Source organism: Acanthochromis polyacanthus, chromosome 7 (assembly GCF_021347895.1).
Source record: "Acanthochromis polyacanthus isolate Apoly-LR-REF ecotype Palm Island chromosome 7, KAUST_Apoly_ChrSc, whole genome shotgun sequence".
In the NCBI taxonomy this organism is placed as follows: domain Eukaryota; kingdom Metazoa; phylum Chordata; class Actinopteri; family Pomacentridae; genus Acanthochromis; species Acanthochromis polyacanthus.
In genome coordinates, this window is record NC_067119.1 from 38,589,505 (window position 1) to 38,615,421 (window position 25,917).

At 40.0% G+C, this 25,917-nt stretch overlaps 1 long non-coding RNA gene across 1 annotated transcript in view; it reads left to right on the forward strand.

Moving 5' to 3' along the window:
* The first annotated feature begins 18,260 nt into the window (after positions 1 to 18,260).
* The window catches only part of LOC127534747 (uncharacterized), a 41,731-nt gene continuing 34,074 nt past the window's right edge, over positions 18,261 to 25,917 (forward strand). The window contains exons 1-2 of the long non-coding RNA XR_007943117.1: positions 18,261 to 18,510; positions 18,659 to 18,820. This is a non-coding gene — a long non-coding RNA (uncharacterized LOC127534747). The remainder of the gene's footprint in view (positions 18,511 to 18,658; positions 18,821 to 25,917) is intronic.

The following is a 25,917-nucleotide window of genomic DNA, read 5'->3' on the forward strand; positions in this document are numbered from 1 at the left end:
GGCTTCTCTGTGGAGAAGTCAACTACAGCCACTGTTTTTTCAGCAGCTGTAGTCAACTCTTGAACAGAGATTTTTCATGGTTGCACATGAAGAATCACAGATAGGGACGCTCCTCCCTGCTGCAAGGAGTGGATTTCAAACCGTTGTGCATGTGTAAGCGCTGACCTTGGGGAGTTGTGAGTGGGATTTTAGACAGAGAAGAACCTCAGATACCTACGAACCTTTGAGAGTGCCGAGTCTCTGATTGTATCTACCTGGAATGTAGCTTCATGGTTCTGTCAAGGCTCCAAAAAGCTTCTTAGAGGAGGTTATTTCCACCAGAGTGCTTTATACGATCACACCAGCTCCAAACTCAATCAAGCTCATCTTCACGAAGAAATCAAAAGAAATGGAGCAAATCCACCATAGCTATCAACCAGCAGCTCCACACACCAACACTTAAGGTGGCACCGTGGGCGTAACCAGCCCATTTTGGGGGGGTGCTCAAGCACCCCCAAATTCAATCCTAGCACCCCCAAAAATGATAGCATTTTTTAAACTCTTTTCCCTCATAAATGACCGGATGCGCTTAAATGTGATGTAAAAAACGCTAGATAAAGAAATAAAGAATAAAACAAAACAACTGCCTTGAAATGGTTCAATCCATTTGATTCCCAACTGCTCCCTCCCGCTCCTCCTTCGTTCCTGTCATTAGCGACATACTGTCTGTGTCTGTGGAGGCTCAGGCTTATTACGGTGAGAGTAGTAGTTATGTTACACATTGGTTAAGTTGAACAACTATTCTACCACCCAATACCATGACTTTGTTATTATCATCAACAGATTTCAGTCTTCATTTTAGCTGTATTGAATTGAATGGAACATATTATAGTCTATCAGCCTAGCTTAATTGGTGCGTGTGTTTATCCTCCCAGCACCCATGGACATACGAACATTTTTCGCTAAAAAAGCACCATGTTCAGGCGAGAGTGTATTACCCACAGTAACTATAAAGAAATACAGAAAACCTCTTCCTAATTTATTTGTATATGGTTGTCAGCGCTAGGAGAGAGAGGGCCAGAAGGGGAGGAGAGGGCACCTGCAGACCTGGAGGAAACAGGTAACAAAGTCACTGTGAAGCAAAATATCACCAGTGACTGAAGTTAAAAACACTCCATCCATAATATAATTTAACATGTATTCTGATAATTATGTATTCTCTCCTCATGTCAGTTGACCTTATTCTAAACAGGGTATTTTCATTACATTTTGATGATTAACTTTTAATCATTTTTTATTAAGAAAGTTATGAATTGATACTGTTTTTGATGATACTGAATTTATATCTTTTTGGTTAACACCTTGTGTTTGATAACACAGAGGTAGATTATTTATTTACTATTTTATTATTTATTACTCATTTAATTTTTTAATGACTGCAATATATTTTAATGTGGTTGTTAGTGGAAAGGGAAAGGAGATGTTCATGTAAGAACAGGAAGAACCAGGTAAGAAAATTAACTGACTAGTGGACTTTATTTTAAGCAGGACATCCTCATTACATTGTCCTTATATGATTTTCCATTTGATTTTTAGGTATCACTTTATAACACGGCCCGCGTCTTACTGTGAAGGTTCCGGTCTCTTTCAGCGTAATATCCTCAACTGTTGGGGTAACTTCCAACATGTACCATGCCATTTTGCGAAATCTAAGGGGAAGTTAGGCTCGTGTTTTATAGTGTAAGTATTGGTGTCTTAGAGTGTAGCTTTCTGTGTCTTAGGCTGTAGTTTCCTCAACTGTTTCCTCAACACTTGTGTCTTATAGTGTAAGTATTGGTGTCTTACAGTGTAGGTTCCCATGTCTTACTATGTACTTAACAAAAAACTGTACTTTTCCTTAACATGTGCTTTTACTGTACAAACCTTGACGTGTCACTTCCTCTTCAGAATTACCATGGATATAGATTGTGTAGACCAATGATAAATTGAAAATGCTGTAATGTATTCTGAATGTGTTTCACACAATGACAAGACATGCAGATGAATAAAATATCGTTTTTTCTTTTATCACACCTAGAACCCAATTGGTAATTCATCTCCAGTGAAGTATCCAGCCCTTAAGATCACACTTGACTTTGCTTTCTGTCCAACTAAGCAGTACTTCCACTGCAACAACCCAGTATTTTACCATCAACTACTCCCTAACGCCTGGAGACGTGCTGGATTACTTAATTTGCACTTGTTGCCTTTACTTACTGTTTAACTACTAACTCCTTTTCCTGTAACAAGAGGGTAACATCTGGAACCGGGCCGGATTATGAGGATCACACTTGTTGACTTTACTTACTGTGTAAGTACCAAGTACTTTTCATGTATGTCTAAGAAGGTTCTCATTTATCCAGGTCATCGTTCATCCAAGGCAGTAAATCTGCTCAACTGGACGTCGTGGTTTTCTTGAAGACGTTTCACCTCTCATCCACCTCTCTTCGATGAGAGGAACGTCTTCATTCAAATCATTTTAATTTTAAAAAAAAAGAAAAAAAAAACCCTCTGGAACCAGGTTGAATTATCATATTTACACTTACCCCATTTCCTAAATATGCATAAAATTCAAGGTACAAGGTTTCAACATTTATCTAAAATAATATTATAATTACAGTTAATACTGCTAGAAGTACGTTCGCATTAACATCACACACCAAAATATCAATGGTGGTTCTGACAGGATATCAGAACAGACTAGAACACTAAAAAAATGACAGAAGTAACTACATCAAAAATATTTTTATTCATAAATAAACAAGCATTGAAACAGGACAACTAAGAAAATCACAACTATTACACTATTTACTGTAAAACATGATAATTGTCCATGATTTTAAATCAAAACAACTGTTTCACCCAAAACAATAAACATTGTCTGCTTTCAAAAAAAGTGATGCCCTATTTCCTTGATTTCTTTTTGTTCTTTTTTTTGCAGTCCTTATGCTTTTTGTTTTTCGTTTTGTTCTTCTTTTTCTTCTTTCAATTCAATTCAATTCAATTCAATTCAATTCAATTCAATTTTATTTATATAGCGTCAATTACAGTCAAATTGTCTCAAGATGCTTTACAGAACCCATATGCCTGACCCCCAGAGCAAGCCCAAAGGCAACAGTGGCAAGGAAAACACCCTTTTAACAGGGAAGAAACCTCGAGCAGAACCCGGCTCTATATAGGGGGGACCCATCTGCTTGCTGGCCGGGCGGGTTGAGAAGGACAGAGGAGGGCAAGGGGGAGGGATGGGAGAAGAGGGAGGGGTGGGAAAGCAAGGAAAACACAACACACATTTGGATACATGCATGACAGGATATGTGACACAAACAAAGTATAAGCTGACATTGAAAACTGACTCATAATTTACTCTTATGATGTACGGCTCTGATATTAAACATACTCCATATATAGCTAGCAGTAAAATTCAAACAGTATGTAAGTTAGCATAACAAGTATAGTGAAGGCGATGCAGAGTTGACTGGTGGAAAAAGGATCTACTATACTCAGTCATTATAATGTCCATTTTTTCCATTTATTTTACTCTAAGTACTTCATTATTCTTAGAAAGTAGGAAGCCACTTGATAACCTGGTGCCTTAAAGCCTAGATTCCCAACCTGGGGTCCGCGCCCCCCCCAGGGGGGGCGCCAGAGAGCTCAGGGGGGGCGCAAGGCTTTGACTTCTTTGAGGGTGTCAAAATTAGATTTGCTTATAGACATAAAAATAATGATGAGAACACTATGGCATCATAGCCGGCTGAAGGAAAATGTGCCGCGGTGCGTAATTTTTCACTGCATGCTGCATCGCCAAGCATTAGCCAGCAAAAAACTTTCCGAGGACCTAAATAACACATTAACAACTGTAATTAAAGTTGTAAACTTTATAAAGGCTCGCCCCACAAACAAGAGACTTTTTGCCCAGCTGTGCGAGGATGAAGCGCACCATACGCTATTACTGCACACAGAGGTGTGCTGGCTGTCCCGTGGAAAAGTGCTTGTGCGTTTTATAGAGCTGCAAGAAAAAAATAAAGGAGTTTGAGCAAGATCACAACCCACAGCTGCGCGAGCAACTTACTGATGCGTTTTGCATCAAAACAGCATATCTGGGGGACACATTTACTCTGTACAACGAGACAAACAAGCGGATGCAGGGACCGGAATCAAACATTGTGCATTGTAAAGACGCACTGGGTGCTTTTGTGCGTAAACTGGAGTACAGATCAGGAAAAATGTCAAAAGGAGACTTGCAACAGTTTCCGCTGCTGATGAAACAGTCTGGGGGCACTGTGCGTGCGTCTTTACGCGCGGAGTTTACGCGGCACATGAACCTGTTGCAGGAAGAAATTAAGTCCCGCTTTGCTGATGTTGATGAGTACTTATCAAAGGAAGCGTGGGTGGTCGATCCCTATACCTCTAGCCTTCAGGTCGTGGAATACATCGGTTGTGAAGATGAGCTTGCCGACCTCCAAGCTGATACGGTGTCAAGGAAATATTTTCAGGAGAATGGATACAAAAAGTTTTGGATAGTGAAAGGACACGCTGTTGCACCCAAGCTGGCCATGCATGCAATACGGAGGGTTATTCTGCCGTTCAGCACCACATACCTGTCTGAGACGGCCTTCAGTGCACTTGTTATAATAAAAACAAAAGCCCGTAACAGGCTCGATGCCCACCAGGATTTCAGGCTTGCATTCACAAACGTAACACCTGACATTCCTCCTCTCGTCAGAGATGTGCAAGCCCAAGGAGGTCATTAGATTATGAACAAGATGACAACGTCAAAAAAAAGGGCACTGTTTTTTTTAAAAACACATTTCTTACAAAGAATACATTTTGTGAGTGTGTCTCATTGCCTTTTGAGCCACTTATCAAAAGTTCTACTCTGGTGCAAACAAGTTTTAAACAGATGATATTATTATTAATGTTCTTATTTTCAAGTAAACGTGGATGTGTTTAAATAGCATAATTCTGTTTCTGAATGACAAGAGAACTGGTTATTGATAACGAATTTATTTAGCCAGTTATTGTTTTTATTTTCTTTTGTTGTACTGATGTCTTCAGAGATTCACTTGGAGTTTTAAGGAAGAAAGTTTACTTTTACTAAAAGTGGTACATTTTCCATGTTAAAATTTCTCATGCAGATATTAAAGTTCAAGTTAATTTCTGAAAACATTTTTTCCACATGCGATTTCAGGGGGGGCTCGGGCTTATTTGGATGTAAGTAGGGGGGGCTCTGAGGAAAAAGGTTGGGAACCACTGCCTTAAAGTGTCACGAAACGGAGCTGGTTGGACCCAAGCAGAGAGCCACGCTTCCTCGACCAGAGGATGATTTAGAATGATTTATTGTATGGGGTGGATTAGGGCCAGGATGGAGAAACCAGAGTGCATGAGCAGGGGGTTCCAGGCAGGGGTGAGGTTCCAGGCAGAAGTGGGGGTTCCAGGCAGGAGTGGGGGGTTCCAGGCAGGAGTGGGGGTCCAGGCAGGAGTTGGGGGTCCAGGCAAGGAAGAACCGGTGATAACTGGCTGGGGGAGAGCCGGAGGGGAAGGATGACAGCGGGGATCCCGGACAGCTGGCTGTGTGGAGGCAGGAAAAAACAATGTCAAAAACAAGGCAGGAACTCAAAACAGAAAATGCAAAAGGCTAGAGAGCGAACTAACTGCGTGGTTTTGATTCAACACTCTGGCAGGGAGTGGAAGGCTGAGCCGGTACTTATTGTAGAGGTGAGTCGTTAGTGAGATGATCGTCAGCTGTCCGGGAGCCGTGGAGGTAGTTGATTGCCTGAGTGGAGTCAGCTGAGAAGCTAGACTCCACTCAGGCACCGAGCTGTGGGGGGAGAGACAGGGCAGAGAAGCGGATGGGAGACAACCAGACAGGCAGACAGGGTAGAGAAGCAGATGGGAGACAACTAGACAGACAGACAGGGCAGAGGAAAGGAACTGTGACAGTAACCCCCCCCCCCCTCAACGGGCGCCTCCCGGCGCCCCATGGACCCAACCAAAGAGGGGCCCACTGGGGCAACCAGGGAGCAGACAGAGACACACAGACAGACACAGGGACCAGACAGAGCGGAAGGAACCAAAAGGACAGGAAGGGCAGAAAAAAACGAGGGGAACAGACAGGAAGGGAGAACGGGAAGGAACGAAACGACAGGAGAAGATGGGAGGGAGGGAAGGACGGGAGGGACGGGAGGGACCGAAACGACGGGAGGAACAGGAAGGAAAGAAACGGGAGAGGGAATGAACTAAGACTGGGCTGAACTGAACGGAACTGAGGACAGGGCTGGACTGAGAGAAGGGAAGGACAGGACTGGGCTGGACTGAGAGAAGGGAAGGACAGGACAGGATTGGACTGGAGTGAAGGGAAGGACAGGACAGGAAAGGACTGGACTGAATGAAAGGACAGGACAGAACTGGAGTGGCCAGGCAGTAGCTCCAGAACTGGCTGGGGATGAGTGGGCCGGAGGGTCCGTTCCGGTAGGCGGAGGTTCCGTTCCGGCGGGCGGACCGTAGGTCGGACTGGCTGGGGATGAGTGGGCCTGAGGGTCCGTTCCGGTGGGCGGAGGGTCCGTTCCGGCGGGCGGACCGTAGGTCGGACTGGCTGGGGATGAGTGGGCCTGAGGGTCCGTTCCGGTGGGCGGAGGGTCCGTTCCGGCGGGCGGACCGTAGGTCGGACTGGCTGGGGATGAGTGGGCCTGAGGGGCCGTTCCGGTGGGCGGCCCGGGGGCTGGACTGGCCGGGGATGGACAGGACGGAGAGTCCGTTCCGGTGGGCGGCCCGGGGGCCGGACTGGCCGGGGATGGACAGGACGGAGAGTCCGTTCCGGTGGGTGACCTGGAGGCGGGACATAAAGGATGTAGGCCTTTTAATGAAAGTTGGGGTTCTAGTGGAGCCTTATTTTGATTATGTGATGATAACCAACCGAATGAATGTCTGTGCATCTTATAGTCATCCAGTTTTCTCTTCAGGAATGAGCATTGACTGAAATTTTTTGTTTCAAAATAAGTCTACGAGCACATGCTTTTTTTCAATGATTATTTCAAACAGGTCAAATGGGATGAGCAGAAGCTTTAAAATGGTTTGATTTTCAAACAGGTACATTTCCTGCAAACCTGTTCTGTTTGCAGCGTTTTCTTTTTGCAGCGCATTCCTGTTTCAGCATTTTATTCATGTATATGTGGTTGGTTTCTGTGCACACTCATCAGTTGGCCCCATTGGCAACCATAAGACCATATATAAAAGATATTAACCCTCTGGATCCCAAACCCGCCGGTGGATTCAAAATTCCACTTATTTTTAATAAACTGCATTTTGTCCAATCTAAAACCCGAAAAAAACTGGCGTATTCGTCAGATTCTCAACTTTCCGACGGTACCAGAATGCACCACCACCGTCGTCATCAAGATGGCGGGCCAGACCGGAGAACAACACAGAATTTCTTGAAAGTCGCTTCGATTTTCATACTTTTTTGAAAATTTGCAGAAAATAAACCATTTGCTGTAGCTAAATTCTGTAAAAATAAATACTTCTACTCCTCTTATTATTTTCAGTAAGCCCTGAATGACTTCTGTAGAAGCTGTGGTCGCCATTTAAAAAATCCTTAAACTCTGCCTCCCTCTGCAGTGTCTGACAGGTAGCTCAGAAGCGCTGCACCAACGATAGAGCCTGAGAGCCTGAGAATTTGTAGATTCCTTGAATGTAGTTACACCAACACTATTTTTCATGAGTCCCTTAGACTTGAGTGTACCTGAAAATGTGTTGTGTATACTAATTCCTTACTTTTCCAATTTTTAAAAAAACTAAATCACAGAATAGAATGTCCGTTTTTCTTTTTTTCTAATGATTTATAGCACTCATTTTTATTTTACATTACATGAAGACATAATTGAGTTACATTATGGAATAAGATTACTGTCAAAAGTATTCATCCACAATTCTAACCATTCGTATTCGTAATGTTAAACATTTGAATGTTAAAAAAAAACTTGTACACAAAATTCTGCTGTCATATGCATGAGTTTGATAAATTAAGGGTTAGGATTGTTTTTACGAGTATGAACCTAAAAGTTGTGAGCGCAACTCTAATTTCTACGACTACAAAGTCTTCCCTGTGAGGACGAATTCAAGTTTATGGGTACGAGTAGAAAAATACTGGAATGACGTCACATAGGTCACAGGGGAAGGTAATCGAACACCGATTGCTTCAAACGCGCATGCGCCATTTATAAAGAGTAGATGCCGGGTGGACCCGGTGGACCTACCGGGGCAGGTGATGCCTCACAGGTCAAGTAAATAACACATCCAACTTCTTGTAATTTATTTATTTCATGAAACTGTACTGTTTTAATTGATATACCGTTTATGGACGAAAGACGGTACTGCTTAGCTTGCACGCTAACGAGCCGGGCCGGTGACACATTAGCCTTCCAATGCAAGGAGGCTAATGAGGAGGCTAAGGAGGCTTAATAACAAAACAAACATAATTTGAGATTATGAATCGTGGCAATTGGCGTATGAATCAGCCCATTGTACAGTCTAAATTGCTGTAAATTAAGTCCAGTTTTAGTTCTTTGCAAACTCAGACACGTGCATTAGTTTAGTTTACAATGAATCTGGCAGAGTTCGGTAAAGTTGGAAAGATATTCACAGATTCGGACTTCCGGCATCAATAACTCGTGAGATATATGTTGTCAAAACATGAACGATGCCTCTTTCAAATCGTTGTAAGGTAGACAATGTGCTACAAGGCCAATTTTATCAAAAGTTGCTGTCTTTCAAGCTACAGAAATAACATTGGCGTCTATGAGCAGCCGGCGGTGCAACGAGTGAACAGGGACCGTCTGCAAATAGCAAAACCGCTGCAACAGCGAAAAGAGACACTACACATTTATTCAATAACTTTACTCCTGTACCCTGTAGAGCCACTAAAATCACTGGAGCCATGAATCGGCTGCGGATGGTCATACTACAACTCTTTGTTTGGTGCTAAATGAAAAATTGAATTTTAAGGATTTTTTATGATTATTTTATGAGTATTAAAATTCAGTAACTTCACTCTTACACACTGTACAGTCACCAAAATCACTGGAGCCATCAATTGTCTCCTGCTGGTCATACTACAACTCTTGCTTTGGCGCTAAATGAAAAATCTGAATTTTAAGGAATTTGTATTTTTTATAATTATCATTTTATGAGTATTAAAATTCAATAACTTCACTCTTACACACTGTACAATCACCAAAATCACTGGAGCCATCAATTGTCTCCTGCTGGTCATACTACAACTCTTTGTTTGGTGCTAAATTAAAAATCTGAATTTTAAGGAATTTTTATGTTTTGTATGATTATTTTATGAGTATTAAAATGGCACTTTTCTTCATGTATGTGGTATATTTTATAGAACACACAGGAAAAATGGCATACAAAACATAAAAATTCCTTAAAATTCAGATTTTTAATTTAGCGTTATATTAACCCGTTGCACTTCAGTTGCGCTTCAGTGTCCCGCCCGCGGTTCACTTTGAGATCTGCATAAGCAATTTGCTAAATGTCTGAAACTGCAAACATGAATATACAAACACTATACGGCGATGGAAAGCTCAGATTCTCATGAATCCGCCAGTATAAACCATATAACGTGCTTAACAGTGTTTATATAGCCTATAATATGAAGTGTGCTGAGGGCATTGTACTCACAGTAAATTCAGTATCATGGATACTACAATGCAGCTGCAGCTGGTGGTGGAATAAGTAGTGGCCTGCGCCTGCAACCACAGATGCAGTGTCAGCTGCACAAACATACGACTATAGAAAAGACTGACTTCCCTGCACACAAGTAGCTTCTTCTGGAGAGAGATTCGTCATTGGTGTGGACACCTGTCACTCAAATATGCCCGACCAATGGAGAAGCATCCGCCCACTGTGGGATGTTTGTGTCAAAATGATTCAATCGCAAAAAACAGGCTTCAAAACTTTATTCACTTCGATCGGAAAAAAAGGTGTTTGAATGCCAAAACAAAGTCGAAACACTCCGAACACTTTTTTATTTGCTTTGATTGAAAATAATTTTCTTGATTGAAGCTATATCTTTTGTGATTGAGTAATAAAGAAACAAACGTCCTACTCATTTTATGGCTCAAAACCAAAAATATGACTTCAATCAGAAAATATATTTTCAGTCAAATAAAAACTGAATTCAATAATGAAAACATTTCAATCAAAGAAAACACGTGTTCGAATGCATTTGTTTTTTAGTCTCAAATATTTTTTCTATTGGGAAAACGTTTTTTTCTTTGATTTAATTTTTTTATTATTATTGAAGTGACCTTTTTTTTATTGAAAACATTTTTTGAGATTGAGGATGCTTTTTTTTCATCGAGTAATAAAGAAACAAATGTCCTACCCATAATATGGCTCAAATCCAAAAATATGACTTCAATCAAAAAATGTATTTTCAACAACAACAAAAAAATTTCTATCAAAGAAAAAACGTGTTTATATGCAATTTTTTGGGTCTCAAATATTTTTTTGCATTTGAACAAGAGTTTTCTTTGATTGAAAACGTTTTTTTTGATTGAAGTGAAGTTTTTTCTGATTGAAAACATGTTTTGCGATTGGAGCAACTTTTTTTTCGATTAAAGAATAAAGAAACAAATTTACCTTCATACACATTTGTACTTTAATGTCAATACAAAAATAACTCCATGTCATCTATTCTTAAACTGAGAAAGACTTTGCCGTTATTCCACGCTATAAATGGCTTTCTGTCTGGCAAAAAAGAAAGGATGAATGTTGCCTTTTCTCCTCACCAGTCTCGCCACCCTGCGCCACACCGGACTGGGCCGCATCCATGCTCTTCAGTGGCAGACATTTCTTCCGTCGAGGCCTCGACATTTCTTCTCTAAGGACAACAATTTTTCTTTGTGAAAAAATATACAAACAGTAACACTAACGTTCATACAATTCAAAATGCATGCTAACGGTTAGCACGTCTCATTTGTGTCCATATTAATTTAAACTCTACACGAAACTTTACACACATGCAATTATTAAAACGTAATAGTGGATGAAAATAACATAAAACGCACATATATTTACCTTCACTTTTCAACCTACCTTTGCCTTCAAATGTAAAACCTTAGTCCACGCTAAATGGGCGAATTAAACGCATGCGTATATAGTATGCACGTATAGGTAATGCAGGCATCCCACCTTCCGGACTGGAGTGTGGTACTGAAGTTGAAATCTTATCTTCTTATAACATATCTTTGAAATACTTACATTTTTAATACGTGTACTTGGTAGTGAAAAGTATAATTTAATCACTGACAAGGTCAATTTTATGTTTACATGTTATAATAAAGCTATACAAATACCAAGCGTCACGTTCATGCCCAAGTTCCGGTGTGAACGTAACAAGAAAAGAAGACGAATTTGAAGAAGACGACGAAAAAGACGACGAAGAAGACGACTACGGAGAAGGAGACGAAGAAGACAACGAAGACCAAGCAGGCGCTAAATAAGATAAGTGTATCAAGAAGAGGCAACCGTCCAGTCATTCATTTAAATTTTTGTCTCTCGGGTAAGTGTGCTTGTTTGGTGCCAAAGTTACTAAGATATATGTTGCTCATGAGAAAGTATAATAGTACTTTAGGTCTAGGTTCACATGATCCATAGATGTGGTCAGTTTGAGTATTTCGATGTAAACGTTAAAATAGGCTTGCTAAATTATCATTCATAATACAAGAGCGGAGATTCTAGCCTGTTCAGCGGTGTGCCTCAACGCGTTTTCAAAGATTTCTTTGAAAACGCGTTTGGCCTTGTAATTTAAGTTTCACTTGCCATGGGATCCCATCAACTTGAACAACAGTAGAAATGGCAGACTGTCAAAATTATTGGATGTGAAAAGCACCTGTAATTCTGGCATAATGGCATGTATGACGTTCACAGTTGTCTGGCACTTTTAACTTTAGGTTGTTAATTTCGCTGCATAGTGGTATGGATTTAAATATTTTAGTAATCAGACTATTCGAGGATTAATTTCAGGCTTTCCACACACTTTTGAAAAAATGCTGACATTATCTGACAACAGACAACAGAGGTGTGAAATGACTGGCTGGTGTTCACTGCTGGACAACAGTCAGACAAAGCAACGAACACCAGCCAATCAGAGGCTGAGTCCGCACGAGCCAGAGACAGGTTTGTGACAGAAGCATGCCAAAACTCTGACTTTTATTACTAGTACCCACAATCCCACAATCATTACCTTTATTTTGATACTGAGATTATTCAGTTAGAGCTTGTATTTCCAGAGATATAGACCATTTATATCAGGGCAGAAATGAATAAAAGTTGTGAAAAGTATGGCTTACGTAAAGTCATACGTATTATGGCACTGGCATCTTTCCAACAGCTGTGTGAAAATCATATTGAATGATTAATATAGGTTGTTAATGTATTTCACACAGTTTTGTGAATGATTTTAACAAAAGTACTGCTCTGTGTCTCTTAGGCATGGCCAGGATCACAAGACAGTTGCTTCACAAAGCAGAAAGGGGTGGATCATCCCTACTGAAGTGGCTACAAAAAAAAAAAAACTTCTTGCACGTAAAATGAGGTGCCCTGTATGTGGACACCACATGAAAATGACAAGAGCTGCTTGTCAAAGGGATGGATATAGGTGGTAAGTTACTGAATGGATATGTTCATCAACTCAATAACTTAACGGACTTTCATCGCTGTGCTTCTTTGTACTTGTGGGAATATTTGCCTCGAATACATATTGTCATTAAAGTACAACCACGCTATGAAACTGTGTGGTATAAAAGAGTCTCCCAAGAATGACTAACAGAATATATATATTTTTAGATAAACAGTGAATCTGACATTATTAGGTAATAGCTAAGTGATGTAATTGATATAAATCTATTGCAAGACACTTCTCCTTTGTTGTTCCAAAACATTACAATGAATTACCAAAAACAAGATGAGCCTCTGTCCCTTCCTACTATGAGTTCTTCTGGCACTAGATTGCTGCAGATGCATTCAATTAAACTGTATGCATTTGTTCTCCCTACAGTTATAACATACAGCCTGAAATGTTGTGTTTGTTGTATGCTTTAAACAAAAGCACTGTCTGCTAAATGTAATTGAAGAATAATAATTGTCTTAAGTTTTTCAACAGTTAAGATATATTTAATGTGAAATAACTTCTTCTCAACCAAATATGTACCCAACTTCACTTAGGTAAACTCAACTTAACTAAAATAAACTATTTTTGTGTAAGAATTCTTAATACAATCACTTCCTTTTGTCTTCTCCACAGGAGATGTAGAAGAAGGCATGGAGACATCTCCAGATCCATTGGGAGTGGCTCCATATTTGAAGGTTCACACTTGAACCTTTCATTGTGGCTTAAAATTATGCACAAGTGAGTATCACATGCTATCATGTATCATGATTTGTCATGGCTAGCATGCAGTCATCTGTCAGAAATAAAACTTTATGCAGATATTACAATGTCACAGAAAGTATCCAAAAAATATGATTTATTTGAAGCATTTCCTGTATTTCTATTGCATATATACTGTATCATGGTAGTGGTAAGGACACTGTATTGCTGCCATAGTTAGCCAGAGAAGATTGTGGACTGAATGTAAGTCAGCAAGAGTGGTGCTACTTATTGGGGTGTTATGTGTGTAATTGATGTCTTTCCATTTATAAACATACATAAACATACATATAACATACCCACATAATTTAAAACAAAACAATTGTATTTTATCTATCTAACCTGTGTAATTTTTTATTACAAATGTGTCTCTCCAGTTTTGCCCAAGGTATCAGGAGGAGACATATCGACCTGATTGAAGATGGCATTTGTGGGAGCAGCACCTCTATCACCAGGGTATATGACAGCCTCCGTGAGGCCTGTGTTCACGCAATGAAGCGCCTTGAAAGGAGGAGAAAAATGAGGATCGGAGGACAATGTGCTTTTGTTGTCATCGATGAAAGCAAATTCAGCCACAAACGAAAGGTTTTGCAGTATTCATTGTACAAGCAGCAAATATTTAGGTTTTAATGCTGTGTGTGGCATAGCAGCCATGTTTGATAGTAATGGGAAAATATGCTCACTACTTTTCCTTGTCTGTTTTTACATAGTACAATCATGGGAGGTTCGGAAGAACTTGGAGGAGAAGATCATGGGTTTTTGGCATGCTGGAGGTGGCAGGGGAATGTCGACGGCCAGTTTTGAAACTTGTAAGGCGGCGTACCAGGAGGCAATTGGAGCATATTGTGGTTAAATATGTAAGGCCAGGGAGTGAAGTTATTAGCGACTGTTGGAGGGCCTACAACAACCTGCATCAGCAAGGCTTTATACGCTATCAAGTTAACCACCAACGCTATTTTATACATCCACAAACAGGGGCACACACTCAGCACCTTGAGCGTGCCTGGCGTACGTACAAAGACCTTGTTTTTAAGTACAGGGGTAATCTGTCAGAGCTGTCTCTCAAGAGAACTCTGAAATTTGTTGAGTGGAACTACTGGCTGGGAAAAGTACACAGACATGGACCACTTGGCTGCCTGCTCCATGACAGCAGGAAACTGCACAAGGTGTGAATCATTTCAAAGCTATGTGTTCTGTTATAAAAATTGATGTTACTGTTTGTGGTGGCGTTGCCACCGGATGTATTGGTACAACGGGCCAGTTCTGCAGCACGGAAAACACCCAGAAGGAACAAGCCCTCGATCAACGACCGGAGAATTAGAATTAGAATCATTCTCATTGTTGGGAGCGTATGTGGTGTTGTTGTGGAGAACTTAACTCAAATCCAGTTCAGGGCTTCAAAATAAAACTATTTTGAAAAATATGGTCTCAAAGTTTTAATGACTGTCAGTGTATGTGGCCTGGGGGTGAAAAACTTTTGCTCGTGAATGGAGGGGGGCCTACATCCAATTACATCACAAAAAGACAATGGTGGAACAGTGATTGTCTGTCCCACAAGAAATGCTGGATGTGGTAAATGTTATTTCCTTTATTCTGGTAGGTTCACATTAGCATTCAGGATATATGTAATAACCACATTAATTGAAAGTCATCCTGACTTGAAGCCTTCACAAATTACAATGTAAAATCCACTAATTGACTTGTTGCAGAATTCCCATGCCTCTTTTGTTTCTGTTGCTTGCCCGTGAATCTTCATGATGCCGATGTAGTGTCAATAACACCATCATTGCATGTATCCTCCAGATGGAGGCAACTGGCCACAGTATGCAGTGTAGAGATATATTTTTAAAAAAGCAACTAAGGGGACACATTATGACTGTCGAGACGTAAACATTCCAGTAAATTTTTTTTTACCTGGGATTGAGGCCCTCTAAACTATTGGATCCACTGTTGTCACCGTGGGATTTTGCCCATAGACTGTATGATTTTGCCAAAGACAAAATGCGTGACTGTCATGGCGAATGCGTGGAAGTTGCCAGGTCTGTTGAAATCCATCCTGCTACTGGATGACACGATTTTAACTTTGTACCGCTGTGAACGGCTGGTAAATTGACACGAAAAGTCTAGACATGCCACAGAATATTATAAATTTGTTGAACAAAACGAGAGTATACGGTGTTGGACTTCATATAAGAGGAGAAGCTGTATGGGACAATTGCTACCCAGACGACCTCGTCAAATTACTGGTCGTATGGCTCCTGGGCAGCTCCGACGAGGTCGTAATTAATGTTCGTTCTCCAAGTTATATCCGAACTTTGGCAGAAGGTAACGTACATGCAGTTAAATGTGTGTATTTTGTTGTTTGCATGTGTGTGGGTGGGCGGTATGTTTGTGGGATGTCTGTGAAATGCTTTGTGTTTATCTTTTAATTCCGCGTAGCATGGTGTTCTTCTCAGAAGTGTAATTTTAAGTACTTGAACAGCATGCTAATGCTAGCCAATATAACGCTGCCAACATGTGAAATTGGGCCCCAAAAGAAAAAAGGTATGGGACTTTGATGGAAGCTCCAACAGGTCATAGGCGCCGATTTATGTTTTTGCCAGTGGGTGCCCAAATTAAATGAATACCAACACGGTGATGATTGTCACAAAATCACTTTTACTTAATAAATAGTCACCAACCGAAATGAAATACGACCCAGCTCTGCTACTCTATACACACACACACACACACACACACATATATATATATATATATATAGCCCTTGCCAAATGCAGCTTGTAGGGCTCTTAACCACACATCTTAGAACAAATAAAGTTAACAGCAGTTAAAAAAAAAAAGTTAAGTGCTTTTTAACTATATATGCTGTCTTTACAGTTGCTTCACAGTCTTCGGAGCCTGCTCAACAAGAAAGGTTTGTATTTGCCTCTAAAGTTACTACTGGCTTAATGACTTACTGTATACTTGTCTAAAATGCTAAATATAAAAATGTACTTAACCACTTTGTAATGGGCTTTTGCTGATTGTGTCTTCTATGTTTGTTGGATATGTTTGTGTTGTTATCATACAGAATAAATAAATGCCATTACAGTATTATATGCCATATTGTCAACATACTGATGAACCACTGATGAACCCCTAAATTCAAGTTTAATGTAGTGATGGCCTTTTTTTTTTCTCCAGCTTCCCTATAGACCAGCAACATTACATCCATACTAAGTTTTTCTTTTGATCCATCAAGTATTTGTAAACTACAGGCTTATGTTTTTGTCATTATTTTGCCTTTGCAGTGGTACAAATACAGAAATGGATATCGTGATCAGTGACGACACTGACAGCCAACCTGGAAATGAGGCTGAAGGTTAGTGCTCCAATTAAGTCAACAGCACAGGCAGTCAGTAAGCCTTGTTGGAGACAATAGTATATTGTATATTATAAAAGTATAATTATAATACAATACATGACAGACCTATTACACTTATTAATTTGTTAGATTATGTGTTATTTAACAAAAATCTTTCCTTTAAATAAAAGAAATGATAAACATACTAGTTCTTATACTGCATGCTATTTGTATTAACTAATGTGAGACTTTTTTTTTTTGAGATTAGATACAAACATTTACTGAAAGTGCCATTAAAAATCAAGCTGTGCAGAGAATGAAATATCATACATCCAGTAGAGTAAAATGTGTTTTTAAGCATTTGTTCCAAATACAGTGTATTGATGTGTGTTTGATGAATGCAGTTTTTCTGCAATTGAAGTCATAAAAGAGCTGTAGGAGAGGTGACATTCCAGCTACTGTCCAACAAGTTCGGCTGAAGGACACACAGCCATCTCTGCTGCTTTAATTTCTTCAGAATGCTTGTCAACCTGTCTTGCCTCTGCAGATGTTTCTGCTGAAAATGTGATACAATCTGGGCAAGTCCAAGATTTTTCTTGAAAATAAGAAAATTAACATCCACTATAGCCAGTTTAGGGTCACCAATCAAGCTATTCCACATATACATCTCTTTAGAGGTGGGAGTATCCCAGAAACTTCACACAGAAAGATCGCAGTATAGGGAATCCAACCCAGGACCCAGAACAGTGTTAACCACTGGCCCAAATACTGCCCTATATAAAATGTCAATGATTTAATTCTATTGACATGTGTTGCATTGGACTAAAATTATCCCACAATAACGTAAATTCAAGGTTTTGAAATAAAATACCTGCAAGTTACTCTTTCCAACATTTCCGAGTATAAATGTTTTTTTGTTTGTTTTATTTTTTCCAAGCTGGTACCTGCCATGATCTGCCTGCTCAGGGGCGGTGACGCAATCAGCCTAATTATGAACGACTGTGCGGAGAGCACAGCTGACAGGAATTGTTAATCTCCGCAGCATATAAGCCTGCCTTCCTGCACATCTCTTTGCCGGTTCATTCACGCTCCATGCTCCATCCTCTCATCCTCTCATCCTCTCATCCTCTCATCCTCCAAGACCACGATGCACTCTGCCAAACCCTGCACATCGTTCCCTGTTCCCGGCAAGCCATTACTGGACTCTATTTCCACTTTTGGACTGTTACCTGTTTCCCAGCCCCCCGCCACGTCTCCCCCTCGGCTCAGCTTTGTTTGCCCATCTTGCCACCCGTCAGATTCTGGACTATACTCTGGACCATCTGTGAGTTTTTTCTCCCCATATTTTAGTTTAGTTTGTTTGTTAGTTTATCTCGGCCTTCGGGTCCGCCATTGGTTTAGTTTAGTTTATGTTCTTCTCCCTTGGTTTCCCTCCTGTCACAATTATTAAGAGTTGTCTGTTAATTTTCTTGTTTGCATTAAATCATAATTTATTTCAACCACCTGTCCATGCCTGCTGCTTGGGTTCACACGTCTGAGTCGTGACAGTACCAGCAGTCAGAACACAGCTCCCACGGCAACGGTTATGGTAAACAAACTTAAGGAAGAGAAAAAAAAATCCTGGACAAGCGTGACCAGCTCAGAGCTGAACTGTCAAGCGCAATAGAGGATCGGCAGCAGGCACAGGCTTTCCTTCCTCCTCCATAAGGTTGGTGTAACAAATTTTAGTTTTCTGAAGTAGATTTGGCCTTTTTTTTTAAATTTATAGTATTGCTAGTGATCGAATAAAATAAATCCTGAAAATAATTACTATGTTATAGGGGAAAAAAATGATATTTCTTTCGTTTTTAACCTAGGAAAACAAAAGAGACACAGGAAACCTTCATCCGAATCATCAACAAGCTCATCCTCAACAATATCATCCTCCACATCATCATCATCTTCGGATTCATCTTTATCCTCCTCCAAGAAAAAAAGGCAAAGAGGAAGAAGTCCAAAGGGAGACTTCTCTAAAAGGAGTAAGTTTTAGTTTTTGCAAGTATGTTTGGCTGGATCATAAAAAACTGAAACTGATGAGAAGTATTTTACTCAATAGGCACTAACAGGTGCAGGGAACACCCAAAGCACAATGGTTTCTCAGAAAAAAATTAACATTTTTATTTAAAGATGATTGTTGTGGGCTGTGAATGGAATTATGTTTTGTTTCATGTGCAAAATATGTTTTGTTATGCTGAAGCAATGTTACAAGTATGGGAATGCTATTTAATACTTATTTATATACAGTGCCTTGTGAAAGTATTCGGCCCCCTTGAACTTTTCAACCTTTCGCCACATTTCAGGCTTCAAACAAAGATATAAAATTTTATTTTTTGGTCAAGAATCAACAACAATTGGGACACAATCGTAAAGTGGAATGAAATTTATTGGATATTTTAAACTTTTTAACAAATAAAAACCTGAAAAGTGGGGTGTGCAATATTATTCGGCCCCTTTACTTTCAGTGCAGCAAACTCACTCCAGAAGTTCAGTGAGGATCTCTGAATGATCCAATGTTGTCCTAAATGACTGATGATGATAAATAGAATCCACCTGTGTGTAATCAAGTCTCCGTATAAATGCACCTGCTCTGTGATAGTCTCAGGGTTCTGTTTAAAGTGCAGAGAGCATCATGAGGACCAAGGAACACACCAGGCAGGTCCGAGATACTGTTGTGGAGAAGTTTAAAGCCGGATTTGGATACAAAAAGATTTCCCAAGCTTTAAACATCTCAAGGAGCACTGTGCAAGCAATCATATTGAAATGGAAAGAGTATCAGACCACTGCAAATCTACCAAGACCCGGCCTTCCCTCTAAACTTTCACCTGGAACAAGGAGAAGACTGATCAGAGATGCAGCCAAGAGGCCCATGATCACTCTGGATGAACTGCAGAGATCTACAGCTGAGGTGGGAGAGTCTGTCCATAGGACAATCAGTCGTACACTGCTCAAATCTGGCCTTTATGGAAGAGTGGCAAGAAGAAAGCCATTTCTCAAAGATATCCATAAAAAGTCTGATTTGAAGTTTGCCACAAGCCACCTGGGAGACACACCAAACATGTGGAAGAAGGTGCTCTGGTCAGATGAAACCAAAATCCAACTTTTTGGCCACAATGCAAAACGATATGTTTGGTGTAAAAGCAACACAGCTCATCACCCTGAACACACCATCCCCACTGTCAAACATGGTGGTGGCAGCCTCATGGTTTGGGCCTGCTTTTCTTCAGCAGGGACAGGGAAGATGGTTAAAATTGATGGGAAGATGAATGGAGCCAAATACAGGAGCATTCTGGAAGAAAACCTGTTGGAGTCTGCAAAGACCTGAGACTGGGACGGAGATTTATCTTCCAACAGGACCATGATCCAAAACATAAAGCCAAATCTACAATGGAATGGTTCACAAATAAACGTATCCAGGTGTCAGAATGGCCAAGTCAAAGTCCAGACCTGAATCCAATGGAGAATCTGTGGGCAGAGCTGAAGACTGCTGTTCACAAACGCTCTCCATCCAACCTCACTGAGCTCGAGCTGTTTTGCAAGGAAGAATGGGCAAGAATTTCAGTCTCTCGATGTGCAAACTGATAGAGACATACCCCAAGCGACTTGCAGCTGTAATTGCAGCAAAAGGTGGCGCTACAAAGTATTAATGCAAGGGGGCCAAATAATATTGCATGCCCCACTTTTCAGTTTTTATTTGTTAAAAAAGCATAAAATATCCAATAAATTTCATTCCACTTCACGATTGTGGTCCCACTTGTTGTTGATTTTTGACAAAAAATTAAAATTTTATATCTTTGTTTGAAGCCTGAAATGTGGCGAAAGGTTGAAAAGTTCAAGGGGGCCGAATACTTTCACAGGCACTGTAGCTCCAGAGAGAAAACTGTTAACATACGTCTTTACTGAGAGACGCCCGGAACAAGAATACAACAGCACAGAGGTAAGAGTCTCTGTAAAATGGTTGGTCAAAACATAAAGTAACACACTGCTGCCGTTACATACTTCAACCACAAGGTGGCTACAAAAGACCACTCTATCACAATTAATGTCAAAGTATGCTGCAATTTCAATCGTCTACGTCCATAATGGAAACATGGGGGCCACCTCAGCAACTGTTATGTGGCTCCTTAGGAAAATGACCATCCTTCACACATTTTGAAGAATTAGTTCCACCTGAGAGTTGTCAAAACAACTATAGTCTGAATTGTTACCCAAGTAAACGAGTGAATGGACTCTTGTTTTCCTGGACAAGACCAGACAGAAATCTAACATAGATGCATATCTTTCTTGCCTGGACAGCACATGGTTTCGCAGGCACACTTTATGTGTTTATAACCACGAAGGTACACAAACAAGTACAAAGGTGTAACAAAAGTACACAAACCATCCATCCATCTTCTTAACCGCTTATTCCTCACCAGGGTTGTGAGTACAACAAACCAATTTTTTATCTGTTGTATAAGCAGATTGTTGATCCCTGGCCAATGCTTGTGGTTCATTTGTCTGTTGTCGCACATCAGCCTCAACTTGAAAATCCATTTTCATATTGACCCTGGATGGTGCCACTGAAATTGTTGTGAAGTTCATACTCAACTGTTTTATTATTTTTACAGAGTTATTCAAATTCTTCCTTCATTTGGTACATTTATTGTTGTTTGTGCACAACGGCGTCTGAAGCAATGTTCTTGTACATGAAAGCCTGTCTGTCTATTATATTGCTTCTGGTTTTGGTTAATGTGAGTCTCTCAGATTGTCTTTAATGTGAAATTAGGCATTATATAGAACATTTTAACAACAAGGTGCTGCATAGTGGCTTCACAAAGACATTACAAAAGTGGATGACAACACATTGAAAAAAAGAAATACATTTTTAAAATATTTAAAAGTGCTCAAAACAAGAACACTTTAAAATTGAAACAAAAGTTTCAGTGCAGAGTTTGTCATAAAATAAGACTTAAAGTAACTGTTAAAAGAATTTAATTAAATGCACCTTACAACAGGTAAGCTTTCAGAATGGACTTAATTGTTGTGAGAGTTTCAAAAATTATATATATATTTTGGTTTATATTTCTCAATTGTAGGAATTTCCTTTTGTAATATTGAAATTGTCTTTCGTGAAGTTCACCTGCTCAATGTGGTGAACTGGAGGGAGTGGCAGTTTCTCGAGTTTGAATCTTTCTCAGACAAACATTGGCTGCTCGAACTAACCCCACACCCAGACTCTGATGGCTATAAAAACTACAGGTAATGTTGACCAGTGCACACGAAAAGTCCCAAGGCTTACCCTTATAGACCCATACTCTGTGTAGGTAAATCCACCGTATTACCGGAAATACGAATAAAATCACACCATTACAGCAAGAGAGTGAAATTTCTTCAACAATGAGTACGAACAAAGCAAGGTAAGCATTCAATCCAGTTGAAATATTTATTATTTTTGAATTAAACTCATAAAAAAAGTGACATTTTTGGTTTTACTCGATCAATAGTTCGAAGTTAGCCCAGTTCTGAATTCTGATAATGTGTATTCCAGGCTGTGTTTTGAACTTTTCTTATTTCTGTTACATTGCTGTGTATGCATGAAAGACAGCCAGAGAAATTCTAGTTACATGTTGAGAGGTTGCACTTAGGAACAGAGAGCACAGCATATCTTTGCAGACTTTATTGAATTTTACTTGAGGGTGTGGATATCTGGATTTTGACAATGTTTCAATATTTTATCCAGCAGTTTGTAGTGCACATTCAATGATTATTTAAGTTTGATCATTTATGTGGACAACATAATATGCTGTGGAAAAATAAAAATGTTCTGTAATCTTTCACTTTGACGATGGTTTATTGAACATTTTTGTCTAAGCATTTTCATTTCAGATTCTGCTCTTTTTCCACCTTCGGAAAGGTATGTCTAGCACTAAACACAGGACAATATAAGGACACAGGTTTTCCACTATTCAGTTTGTGCTGTCTTATTTTCTATTGAGTCACATCATTTACAGCTCTGACTCCTTTGTCATGCTGTTGATGAAGAAAAGTCACCACGATCAGATTCAGGATCAGGAAGTCAGCATATCTTTATCTGTGCACTGAAACTCACAAAGTCACATTTCTGAGAGGGAAAACTACAGAGACAGAGATTTACACATGCATTCCCAGGATTTTCTTACCCTCCTAGAATAACCACAGGAGAGCCAAATGGCTGTGCAGTTTAAACACATCTACATCCTCCAGCTGACTGTCTCTGCAAGCCTTTCATATGCATATCACAGGATATTTATTCAGCCTGCCGTGTCTCATTGACACCTATGTGATAATCTGATGTTTCTAAATGACAGTCTGATCCGACATCATGTGCATGCTATAACAATGACTACAATATGACAGGAGCCTTTGGAAGTGTGCTCGTGTAAATGCATCTCTTTTTTGACCTAAAAAGCTATGATAAATCAAAGTTACAGTACATCATCTAACATTTACTGTCACATACCTACATCTTCTATTTGCATTTTAAGGGACGAAGAACAATCAAAAGCCTGGAGGATATAATGTACGGTGGCCGACAAGGGCATACGTGCCGCAACAAAAAACGCAATACAACGGCCAAAACGCAATACAAACGATCAAAACGCTGCAAACACAGGAATGATGCAAACCCAAAAACACATAAAACAAATGCACAGAGAAATGCTGCAACAAAAAAAAAACACGATGCATTCACAGAAACGCTGCAAAGCAAAAACACACAAACCGACAAAACAAATGCGAAAGGGAAATGCTGCATACAAACTCCGAAACAACTGCAAGAGAGAGACGCTGCAAATTCACGGAAGGTCGCCAGGCCACTAGGGGGAGCTGACCACATGGAAGGGACTGATCTTTTATACCGACAGGAAATACACAGGAGGAAGTTGCCAAAGAAGACAGCTGGATAAGAAAGTTTGCAAACAGTTGGAGAGGAGAATAAAAAGTTGTTTTCCCTTACGTCTTTTTTAAACACTCGGCCCTAGTCTCTTACAGTATTATCCAACAGCAGCAAATTTACGTAGCAAATATTAGCGTGCGTCTGTCTAGCAGACCGTTGCTCGGGACGCCGTTCTGATCGGTCCCTTCCGTATGGTCAGCTCCCCCTAGTGGCCTGGCGACCTTCCGTGAATTTGCAGCATCTCTCTCTTGCAGTTGTTTCGGGGTTTGTATGCAGCATTTCCCTTTTGCATTTGTTTTGTCGGTTTGTGTGTTTTTGCTTTTGCAGCGTTTTTGTGAATGCATCTTTTTTGTTGCAGCATTTCTCTGTTGCAGCATTTCTCTGTTGCATTGTTTTATGTGTTTTTGGGTTTGCATCATTCCTGTGTTTGCAGCGTTTTGATCGTTTGTATTGCGTTTTTTTTGTTTGCGGCGCGTATGCCCTTGTCGGCCACCGTAATAATGACATCCATACACAGGGTTTCTGAATCTGGGGAATATTTTAAAGAATGCAGTATTCGCAATCCAGATGGCATTTTTGGAAAAGTATACCAAGATTCGCAATTGCCCAATACAAGTGCAAATCGCAAAAACATTTACACGGCTACCAGACGTCTACAGAAGGTAATTATTTATTGATATTTTTAATGATGTAAAATAGACATGATGTAACTGGCTGCAGATTCTTATACTTTGTACTATTCAACTATGTCTTATATCAGAATTGTTGGATATCTTTCATAACATATTCATATTGATTATGATGATTTCTCATTGTATTTCTGAACACTTTGTATGTAGAGGACATCTGAATATAATGAAAGCCAAGTGGCAGATGTGACGACCGAGAAATCCTCCATTGAAGACAACGTTTCCTCCATGGTCAGTAAGGTTCTGTCAAACCAAGGCTTGTATATATACACCAGCAGGTAAAAGTTTGCACACACAATTACATGGTTTAATGTTTTTTTCTATGCAATTACTCCCTACATTCCAGATTATTAGTCCTTTTTCGTTTTGATGACAGCTTTGCACAGTCTTGTCATTGGATCGCTCTACTTCATATGGTTATCTCCTGGAATGCAATGATTTTGTAGAATTACGTGCTTTTCTTCTGTGTTGGGACACCAGCATCCATGTTTTGCAGTGGGAGGGTTAGTACACAGTGGGTAGCCCTATTTGACAACTCTTGTGGTGACTCCCAATTTGAGAATTTTGGTTTGAACCACTTTGTCTTTGTGAGACACATAAGGTGACCTGATGGTTTCTGCATGTGTGCTTCTCCCTGTTCAGCATGTAGGAAGAGGTGAGATGGAGAAGCTCTGCTATTGACACTGTTTTTCATTTGATTGTTGTTACACCAAGAGTGAAACTGATGTGCTGAGTGCTGTGACAGAAGACCCAGCGTTGTCTGTGTGTCTGTCTGTCATGGATGTTTTTTGGATAAATATGTTCTTATTTTAATACCTAGAATGATGACATAAATGAAGGAGTAGATCAACTGCCAGATCATGACACAGAAGTCATACCTTACCTCAAAAAAGGTGAATTTTCTCAAGTGACTGCCAATTTAGTAAATTGTTACTATACCGTATATTGTTTTTGTTAAAAGATCATACATATTATTGTAGTTAATGTTACAAGTTTTACACTTTTTCTTTTTTCAGGAGGTTGTGAAGACTACAACTGACACTGACCTTGACTCTAGTCGCCTTACCCCATTGACAGAAAGAGACAGTGACAACAGCCAACCCAAATGTGAATCCTTCACAGAAAAGGTAACTGTATTGATCCTACGCAGGCAGAGGTTAGACTTTCTAATTTTAAAGGTGAATATAACTTTTGGATGACTGGATCATGAAAACATTGAAAAACATTTATGTTCCCATAACATGTATAATTGACAAATATTTGCATGAGAAATTACTGTTCCTCAACAGAAGTGTTATTTAAAATGTTATGAATCTGCATGTATACCATTGAATTGTCACAATAAGTAACAATTGGGGTGTAGGGGGCTCTGGGTAGGGGTAGTACCTTTGACAGTTCAGCATGCTGGGCCCTACCTGGTAGGGCAGGCGAGCGCCACTGGTCCCCATCCATCTCCTAATATCTCACGTGTTGA